This window comes from Boleophthalmus pectinirostris, unplaced genomic scaffold (genome assembly GCF_026225935.1).
Source record: "Boleophthalmus pectinirostris isolate CB_2022bp ecotype Guang Dong unplaced genomic scaffold, ASM2622593v1 HiC_scaffold_14, whole genome shotgun sequence".
NCBI classification, from domain to species: Eukaryota; Metazoa; Chordata; class Actinopteri; order Gobiiformes; family Gobiidae; genus Boleophthalmus; species Boleophthalmus pectinirostris.
In genome coordinates, this window is record NW_026571047.1 from 8438777 (window position 1) to 8449963 (window position 11187).

General features: G+C 36.3%; 1 protein-coding gene across 1 annotated transcript in view; it reads left to right on the forward strand.

The window, feature by feature from the left end:
- LOC110173678 (zinc transporter ZIP11) overlaps positions 1–11187 on the forward strand; it is a 172168-nt gene that overhangs the window by 131659 nt on the left and 29322 nt on the right. The gene's annotated exons all lie outside the window — the stretch shown is intronic.

Below are 11187 nucleotides of genomic sequence, written 5' to 3' on the forward strand. Positions count from 1 at the left end.
CAACATTATAACATGTTGAAAACTTCAGATGGTTGATTTTGCATAATACCCCCTTTTTAAGAATAAAAGTTCCAACACTGCATGTGGAAAAACATGCTAGTGACCGCTTAAAAGCATACATGTTCATGTTCACTATTCTTCTTCAAGCTGCAGTTTATAATTGGCCCCATGGGATAAAATGGTGCCACAACATGTCCCCTCAGATCATATTAGCATCTTTATGTGTGTGCTAGAGCGCCATGTTGAATAAGTATATATGCATTTTGTATTGTTAATGGTGACTTAGACCTTCCTTATTATTCACTTCATAAAAAAAAAAAAAAAGATGGATTAGAAAATTACTTTGAGCAGCTTAAAGGCTATTATCATAACGCTGCCACTGCTGTTTCAAAGTTAGCCATGTAAACTAAACAGTGTACACTAGGGATTGAAGCAGGATTAGCAAATTAACAAATGCAGTTACTACGTATGAACTGGATAACTGACTTTGACCTTATTCGCACTGGATTAGTGTGACTTGTAGATCTTTGGTGATTTGTAATAATTGTGGAGGATGCTTGAGGTCTTAATCCCATGCGAATGTGCCATGTCTGTAATTTGTAAAGTAAAAATTTTGCCAGAAATTACCTACTTTATTTGCAATCTGCATCTCAGTGTTTGTTGTTGTAATTGTTTTTTGTAATTTCTGTCTAATTTTTTTTTTTCCATGTGCTTTTCTCTTTCAATCTCTGTGTCAAGGTCAGTGAAATAGAGTCATTTATAGACTTCTCTGATCCTGAGTGAATGCACTGCAAGTAACACAGAGGTGGGGTGGTAATTTGCAAATTTCCAGACATCTCCAGGTTGTACTTATCCCGTGTGAATAGAGCTCTAGTCCAGTTGGATTATGATAAAGGTGTCATTCCAATCCTCCAGATCCCATTAACACATCTGGAGAAGCCGATACATACTGAGATGCATGTAACAGTGTGGTCCGGTTTACATTAGGTGCAGAGGGGAGAGACATTCAACTGGGAAGGTAAGAAACAGCCTGGAAAATATTAGACATGTGTTTAGACAGAACTACAGCCTCTCCACCACGGACTAGCCTGTGTCGTTTCATTATTTTGGTTCGATCAAAGTCAGATAAAATGAAAGTGAAAACTATTGTTGCTGCGAATAACTTGTTAGTAATGTAATTCGTAGCATGTTTGAAAAGAATTTGGCGATACAATACATACCTTGATACACAGGCCATGATATGATTTGTATTTCGATACAGTTCAGCATGATATATTTCGAATCAATTCGATACAGTTCAATAAAAAATAAAGGCTAAATCATAGCTGTGATACTAAAAGGCTTTGTTAAACCACTTCTTGTGCAACGTTAATATGAAACACAAACATTTTAATCATTAAAACAGTGAAAATGTCAAATGTGCTGCATAAGCAAGTTTCTTTCCACTGATCAAGCAACAAAACTATAGCACTGTAACAAAATAATTGAGTAAAATATACCAAAAAAGTACTCTTGGCGATGTATCGTTACAGCAGCTCACAACATCAATAATGTTTCATCACATTCAATGATTCAGTATATAGATATTTTGATATTTTTGCTAAAAAATGTGGTTATGTATGATAGTTGTTTTATTAGTAGTTGATACTTTCCAGTGACATCATGCTGGGATTGTTCTTTATGTGTGTGTATGGTAGAATGTTCAGCAGTTACAATGATGACACAAAGCACACATTAGAAAACACAGCCGGATACGTTTTTACATTGTCTGAAAACTCAAGAAAAAAATAATGATTAAACAACACATTTTCAGCCGACTGTGATCAATATGAGCATTCATGATCCTGTTTAGGTATTTGGTTTTCAGCAAAAACAAGTGTGTGACTGTAATGTTATTTGAAAGGGCCCGTATTACTCTATTATCTGATCTATGTTGTAATGTTTCCTCTTCAAAAAGATTTCTGGAGTTTAGAAACAGAAAATTACCTTTACTGGAAAATGTAAGATTGGGCAAGGTACAAACCCGAGGCACTTCGACTGAATATATTAAAAGTCCTTTATTGCATGAAGGGACGCCGATTTCCGTATTTCTGGAGTTGTGTTTTGTTTCATTCATTAACACACAAACCCTGTATATTTACTCAGAGTTCTTCTCTCAAACAGAAAACTCTGTTCCAGCTTGCGATGTCAGTTTGTAATACAGGACGTGCTCCACTGTGTTTTTAACCTTCAGTACAACTTCACTCGAATCATTTGGATCTTTTCAGCCCTGGAATTGCCAATCTCTACTGACAAACTAACAAAATGTAAAAGGAAGCTGTTAACTTGAAAACTACAGCTTCATATTTTAATGAGGTACCACCATTATAACCTGGCTTCAAGCTCACAAGAGTCAATTTTGCATAGGTCCTTTAATAGAATAAATCATCTCACCTACTGTAGTTCCAACTAAGTCCGTTATTTATATCCAGATTGTGTTAGAAAGAAAGTTCAGATTAAAGTCTAATTTGAGTAACAGAGCTTTAGACAGAGCAGTGCCTTCAGTTAGCATCACAACCCAAGAGAATATTGATGACAGCTGCAAAAGTATCTATTATACAGTAGCTGCATTATCTACATTTCCTCAGCGATGGGACCACAAAGATCTGAATTTGTCTCTATACCGTACTTTGAGTTCTCTGTCCATATAAATGTAATGAGTGTTGATTTTGGACAGCAAGGTGAAGACCGAGTAGCGCAAATGCCAAGACAGTTCTGGTAACACGGCAATATTTCTTACAGACAATAACTAGCACTTGAGAAAGAGAATGGGTCAAACTTTGTCCAGCTGCTGCCTCGTCCAGAAAGTGGGAACTGACTTTTTTATTGGAGTCAGAATTTATTGATGTTCTTGGCAGCCAAAAATAGTCTCAAGTTTATCTAGTCTGTTTGGTGACCTTTTCAACGTGGCTAGATGCTAAATGGAACTTTCTTGTCTCTATGGCGAGTAAGTAATTGCGCTGTATCGATACTAAAAAAAGAAAAAAAAAACACTTAAAGGGTCCATATTCTGCAATTTTCTGATCTATGTTATAATATTTTGTCTCATCACAAACATACCTGGAGTTGCTCTGTTTTATTCACATATTTAACAAACACATCTTACATTTTAGGCTGTATTGTTCTCAACAGAAAACAGTTTTCCACTTTGTGACTTCATATGGTAGTACAGGACATGCTCCACTGTGTTTTTGAATTCCATACACCTTCACTAGAATCATTTGGATTTCAGCCTTGGCATTGCTCATCTCTAGTAAAGAAAACATAAAAGGTAGATAACAGAGCCATGCCAGAGAGTAGAGAACAGAGAATTTTGAGCATTGGAGATGTAGACAGACTGATAATAAAGGATTCCTCAAACATGAATGAAACAAAATGCAATTATGGGTATGTTTTTGATGAGGTAACAACATTCTGAAATGGATAAAAGCTCCCAAGAATCAATTTTGTGTAATATAGGATCTTGAAAAAAAAAACGTATGTTGACAGAATTTCAATTTTCTTTTGCAATTATCATTCATATTTTCTATCAGACTTCAAATTTTGTTATCATGACAGGCCTGCCCAGGACTACAGAGTGTGTACGCTGAATGCACTCTAGTCCACTAAAGTCGATTGACTCATGCGGCCAGTGGGGACCAGGGCACAGCAGCGTGGGCGGACCAGACAAAGATAAGGAGCCCGCTATGATGGTGACAAATATAGTCCCCATGACGCACTGGTGTAGAGACCTTTACTGAAGAAAAGGAATGCAAAGAGAGTCTGGGAGAATACTAAGTTGCGCGTACCTGGATGGCTGTGACCAGTATGTCCACCCTCACTTCTCACTCAAGAGGCAGGCGGTTATGCTAACAAGCTCATCCATTATTCACATGGTTTACACTGGCTAATGAAGCACTGCTCAAAATATTTTAAAGCGCATTCCATCAAGGAACCACTCACCCATTCACACGCCGATGTTTCAGACACTGGGCAAGGTGGGTCAAATGTCTTGCCCAAGGTTTGAAACAACGAGAGCATTTCCCCCGTTGGGAGCTGGAATCGCATCGCCAACCTGTGGGCCAGAGGATCTGATCGCTCTACTAGTCATGTTTATGTCGGAAGCGGGATTTAAATTGGCAACCTCACACCAACTGAGCTACTGTCGCCCCCTTTTTTTGACAAGATACACAAAATAAAAGTATTTTTTCATTATACCATGTTGTGTAGGACTGTTCAGGAAAGGTCAAATGTGTGTGATTTATTTTTATTTTTTTCAGTAACAATACTTGGCTAAAGAACTATCTAGTTTTGATACTAGTTTTAGCATCAATTAGAATCTGATTTTCGACACTTTTGATAACACATATTCTAAATCATTCTATAAGCACTACATAGCCATTCATGTTTTTAGTTTTATTTTGATCTTCATTCATTTATACTTTACCAACAGCCCTCAGTTTTAACTTTCTCTTTTTATTTTTGGTAGCCATTACTGAGGAAGGAGAGGGGTGTGATACATGAAGCAATGGATTTTATTTGTCAAAAAATAAATAACAAATACAAAAACTAAAACATCCATCCATCCTTAGTCTGGGGTTGGGTCACAGGGGCAGCATCTAAGCAGAGACACCCAAACTTCCTTCTCCCTGGACATTTCTTCCAGCAAAACTAAAAAAAAAAAAAAAAGTGTCAGTCAGCTCTGAACCCTTAGAATCTTTCAAACCCTTTCCCGCATTCAGAGCCTGTGGTAAAACAATACAGATTTATGCAGAAATTAATGAACTGGAAACATAAATGACAAAACTAATCACAATTGTCAAACTTACAGGCTCAGTTGGTAGAGTGCTTGTCCAACTTGACGGTTTGAATCTCGCTCTCGACCTAAACATCACATTGGTACAGAGTGGTCAGATCCACCGGCCCACAGACTGGCTCCCTAGTGTCTGCATACACTGGTGTATGAGTGTGTGTGAATGGGTGGAAAAGCGCTGTATGAATGTGAGTATTTATTTATTATTAGAATCTATGTTTTTTTTTTTAGTAAATATATTCTGATTTGCACAAGTATACCATGCAGTTTAATTCATGCATGTTGAGGAGTCACAAAAACATCTGAATGTGTTTGAATTTATTATGTAAAACTGACTATTATCAGCTTTTAGCCATGCACGTTATTATAGTGTTCCATCATCGTTAACTTACTCAAGGTTGTATTTTAATTGATTCACGCATGTTTGAGTAATCATGTATTCTCCTGTATTTGAGCCTTGATCAGAAGTGTTCAGTTTTCACCTACCTCCTATCTCCGCCCACTGCTCTATACTTCCTTGTGATTATACAAAACATGCAGACTCTGAGTCATACTTTTAGGATTCAAAAATGTCACATTTGAAAAGTAAAATATATATTTGCTGATCGATCCCTACTGTGAAATGTCAGTCTGAAGAGGTGAGGCGTTTCAGTCCTGTAGTTTTGAACGGGAAATAAATGGACCTGTAAGATCTGTTGATCATTTTGGGACAATGTGTTGATTTTTATTATTTTCCCTAGACTTTTTTTTTTTTTTTTTTACCATAAATCTATATGCTAAAAAGTACAAATATCAACCCAATATATATCCATATGTTTTTCTATTTAGAATATATGCATATGCATATGTTATAGTTAATACAAATTTACTACTAAAAAGCATTATGTTTTCTTTAAAAGTGCCATACCAGATTAAAAAAAAAAAACTAGTTAAGTTGAAAGTCCAAAGTTATTCCTCACTTACCTTATGCATTCTGAGATTCTAATTATTCACCACGATGAGTTTATGAGAACTTTATGAAAATTTCAGAAGCCAGAGCAGAGTTTTGCCATCACACTAATGCCAACAACAACTAGCATGCTAAGCATTTTCTTCCTGAAATTGCTTATACATTATATCTGACACATTTTTCTCAAATACATGAAAAAAAATCGGATACATGCCCTTAAATATTATCACATGAATCACATTGCCGCCTTGCCACCAGTTAACATTCTTATAGCTCCATCGTGGAAGACGCTAGGAGTCCTTTTTTCTTCGGATTTCTCTGACTGGTAGCACCTGTCACTTCCACTTACATGCTTGTGAGAACCAGGCTAGTTCCAATGGCCACAAATGCATTTCTATGGATACAAGAAGATCTGGGTCATCTGGGTCAGTGAACTCCAGGCTCTTGCTGTTAGACGTTGCGACATATTCATTGATGCTGAATCTCACAATGCATTTTTCCAGTTTTTCAAATGGAGCTGCTGGTTTATTATCAACTCGGGTCTTTTTAATGGAGAAGTCTACAGCCAGTCCTCTGTTAGTAAAAGCAGATGGAAGATTTTGAGAAAGAAATTTGACTTTTTTGTAGTCAACAATCTGGATTCTAAGTCTGTATTGTTTATTACATTAATATTGAAAGCCCTATGTAGAGGCTTAAAGGCGTCTTGGTCTCCATGGTGATGTTATTGCTTTGTCTGTAATGTCCCATGGTATGACATTCAACATATCCATCTAACATTTATTCACAGTTTCTACAGTATTGCTAAAAAAATACATGAATGGGGCAGATTCCCACAGATCTGAACTGTAATGTTGTGTTGTACTTGTCTGGCTTGTCATAGATAAACAGGTTTAAAGGGACAGTCCAGAATTTGGGACCTCATTTCCTAGTGAGTCAGAGTGTTGGAGATGTGAGGAGACACTTTTTTTTTTTTTTTTTAATATTCCATCCAGTCTTTGTATTTGCAGAGGTCGCTGGTGCTAGGCTAGTGCATGTCAATGGCCATAGTTATCCTGTCACTAAAAACAGTCTTACCCACTCCACAAAACACTCAAAGCAAATCATTATTACATCAGACTGTCGATGTGAATGTCTGTGTTGTGTTGATTGAATTTTACTTTGCCACTAAGATAGGTACTAGGTGATATCAGTTCGCCGCTGCCAAGTTTTCTATCAGGAAGTACAACTCGCTGCTGCTGCTCAGACATAAATCCTTCAAATGCAAGGTTGGTTTTACTTCTAAAATTATTCTATCAACACAGACATTCACATCGACAGTCTGGTGTAATAATAGATTTGCTTCGGGTGTTTTGTGGAGTGGGTGAGACTGTTTTTAGTGGCAGGATAACTATGGCCATTAACATAGACTTCCTGACTGTCCCTTTAATCTATACTACTATACTAACACTTCTTTTTTTTTTTTTTTTTTTTGGTCAAAGCATGGAGACGAGAAGGTGGTGAACCCTCCTCTAGAATTTTACACATTGCATGTTTAAAAATGCATATGTCAGATTATGACTTAATATGGTGGGATAATACCTGCTGTAAATATAAACTTTTTTTTTTTTTTTTACACAAATCAAGAAATAATTTGTGAAGAAAAGTTGAAAAATATGTTGAAAATTACAGGATTTCAAACACATTGATGAACAATATAGACAAGAAACAATTTTTTTTCTGATAAATTTAAACACGATTTCAACTACATAAAGGTGTTTTCTTATATTTGTAGACGTCAGATAATCATTTTTGTGTAGATTAGAGAGAATTTGCTTGGTAACAGTTATGGAAATCCCTAGTTCTTGCTCTGGAATTTCAAGTAAAAAATAATAAAAGTAAGGTAAACATATCCATAGATATAAAGCAGGTGACGGACCCCCAACCAAAATGTTACATAGCGCACCTTTAAAATAAATGTATTTCACTTTAACTTTGCACAAGCAGTGGTTTAACAAAGACATATTGTTGCTCTTAAATTCAAAATCATATTGTGATAATATTGTATCGTGATATGGAGTATTGTATTGAATCGTGAGGGACACTGTGATTCCCAGCCCTAATTACAACACGGCTAAAAGATCACAAGAAGTAATTTCGTGCAATATAAGAGCTTTAAAATCAACTACACACTATAATCACGGTGCACGGTTGGTTTACTATGGCTCTATATGACCGACCTCGCGCTTTTGTTGTCAGTTCCATTTTTTGCATTGGAAGTGGCTGATTGTAGACATTACGCACAGCAGGCTCGGGCAAAAGGGAGTAACTTTTAACTATTGTTCAAAGCGAACCATCAGTCTGACCCTCACTGTGAATAGTTTCTTGATTTTGCGCTTGGAACGGAAAATGGAGGTTGAAGGTTTCAGGTATAGAGAAATATAAAAGACTGACCACTCCTGTATTTTTTTTCCGAGGGGATGAGCATTAAAGGCTGAATGATTTGCAAATAAATAAATAAATAAATAAATAAGATGAAATTCAGATTTTTCTGACAGGCGATATACGATTTTTGTATTGGATTCAGCACAAAGTTCACATTTTAAACTCGTTCAGAAGAACTGATAAAAGACTGAAATATGAAGCATGTTTGTACAGATGTGAACTACAGGATTAGCAGTTTTATGAAGAATAAGACAGGAGATTTAGCTGTTTGTTGAGGAAATTGTGGTACTTTAAAAAAATAAAATAAAATGTCAGTATTCAGACTGCAATTTCGATTGGATTAATCTTGCAGCCTTAGTGACATTGAGTGAAACTGTAATTTAGAATATTTTGACTGTTGTAACCACATAATTATCATATTATGCTAAATCAAGTTCCATTATCTTCTAAAGTGCATATGACAGTTTAGACTACTAATTTCTCTAAAAGGGAATATATCTGACAGTACTCTTACTTGAGTAAAAGCTCTGGATACCCACTGTGAATGAGTCTACAGTGACAAAAGCTTTACTATGTAGACAGTATGACATTTTTTGAACATTTGTGTTTCTTGCATCACTCCTTCTGACATGATTTAACTCTCATTTTTGAAAATACCATTATTTTTGGTTTGTCTTTAAAATTATATTAACTTAAATGCATGCAACCAGTCATGCCCAGTCACTTACATTTACAGTTACTTTTACTTGAGTACTAGATGGACTCCTACTCCGACTCCGACTACTACTCCTACCTTTACTTAAGTGATATTATTTTACTAAGTGGTATTATTTTACTTAAGTGATGTTTTAAGTGGGGGTACGCTAGGGGTGGGCGATATCTCGATATTTTTAATATATCGAGATATTTTTCAAACTCGATATGAATTCTGACATATCGTATATATCGATATAATGCTTATATTCAATTCTGATTTCGCCGCTTCGTTTGTTTGTCTTCTCTGTCTTCGCCTGCGCGCCCCCGCCTCCCTGATTTTGTTCGCTCTGTCTCCTTCACTCCTCACTATCACCGTGAACGCCTAAAGTTGGTGCCAGTGAAAAGCTTCTAGCGCCACGAAACTTTTCCACCATTTACAGACAAAACCTTCAGCAGCACATCCTCATATTCCACCGAGTCATGTGCTTTAGTCCAAAAGAAGTTGAACCGCATGAGCGGCACGTGGAGTGCGCTGTTTATGCAAATTAACCATGCGCTTTTTAAGTTTTGTTTCTGTAAAACGTAAACAAGTCTGCGCAAAGCTGCAAAAAATACCCAAAAACAAACAAGCAAACAAAAAACACTATAATCTCAACGGGCTGATGTGGCTTTAGAGTCGTTATGCTATATATCTTGTAAAGTTTAGTAATGTAATGTCTATTTATGCAGAAGATTTGAATTAATAATCTGTTGTAGTGTAACTTCTACAATAGTTTTTGGAAAATGTTGGGTTTGATCTGCAGTGGATTGTGGGAAACCTCATAGCTCCTTACTGCTGGATAGGAACATGGATCTGTTAAAATAAGGAACATCCTGAGCTTCTTCTGCTAAAGGAGCTCATGGCTAGGAGCTGTTCTGGTTCTAGTCTGGATAACAGTGTTAATGCAAAAGATGAGCTTGTGTTGAGTTGTTTAATTTATGAATGAAATGAAGGAAATATGTTTTATTTCTTTTATCTAACAGTTAAATTATTATTTATGCAATTAGGGTTTTTTGTAATCTTAAATGTTCCTATATGAACTGCTGACCTCTTACACTTTAATTTAAAAAAAAAAAAGACCTTGTGGAATTTGGCATATTTGTTTTTGCAGTTTTCAGTTTTAGGGGGTTATTTTTTCTTGTACATATATCGAGATATATATCGTATATCGAGATATAGCAAAATATATTGAGATATATTTTTTGATCCATATCGCCCAGCCCTAGGGTACGCTATTCGTGACTGAGCCAGGATTCAACCAGGTCTAAACCAGGACTAAACCAGGAATAAAACATGACTAAACCAGGTCTAAAAGTAAGAATACTCTGTACTTGAGAAGTATTTTTGGCTACTCTACTCACCTCTGATACACATTCATTTAAAGGTCCTATGCTACATAAACTTGAAACCTCAATAAAAACATACCTGGAGCTATGTTTCGTTTCATTCACACATCCTTTTTTATTAGTCTGTCTTCATCTCCAAAGCTCAAAATGCTCTGTTCCACCATGTGATGTCATGTAGTGTTGTAGAGATTGGCATTTCCAGGGCTAAAATCATCCAAATGGTTCTAGTGAAGATTTATAGGATTTACATGGAGCACTTCTTGTATTACCACATGACATCACAAGGTGGAACAGTTTTATGTTTGAGAAAAGTACACAGCCTAAATATCCAGGAGCTGTGTGTTGGACATGTGTGAATGAAACAAAACACAACTCCAGGTCTGTTTGTGATGAGGAAACAACATTTAATATAGATCAAAAAACAGCATAATATGAACCCTTTAAGATATGTTATTTTAATGTACCAATACTCTTCACTTAAATACTGTATTTGGCTATTCTACCCACCTTTTATAACACATCTATTTAACCTTAGACAGTATTAAATGACAGCACAATTCATTGAGTGTGAATTGGGCCGAGGGGAGGACAGGATAACTCATTTGACCTTTCCAGTGTCCACTCTGCATCTGTCCGCACCAGCAAACACAGAGAGGCAGGAGGCTCTAATAGAGGTCACCGTTTGTGTTGTCTTTGAGTGTGAAATGTCATGAGATGTGCTTGGACAGAGATGGGTGGAGGCTCGTGTTGAGATGGACAGGCTAAAATGGTGGGTGATACTGTGCAAAAGTCACAGCTAGAAGAATTTGTTACTGGCTGTTTAGTTTAAAGAAGCAGGGAATAGACAGCTTACTGTGTCTGATAGCTAGTTAAAGGTCTAAAATTACACAAAATTGACTCTTGA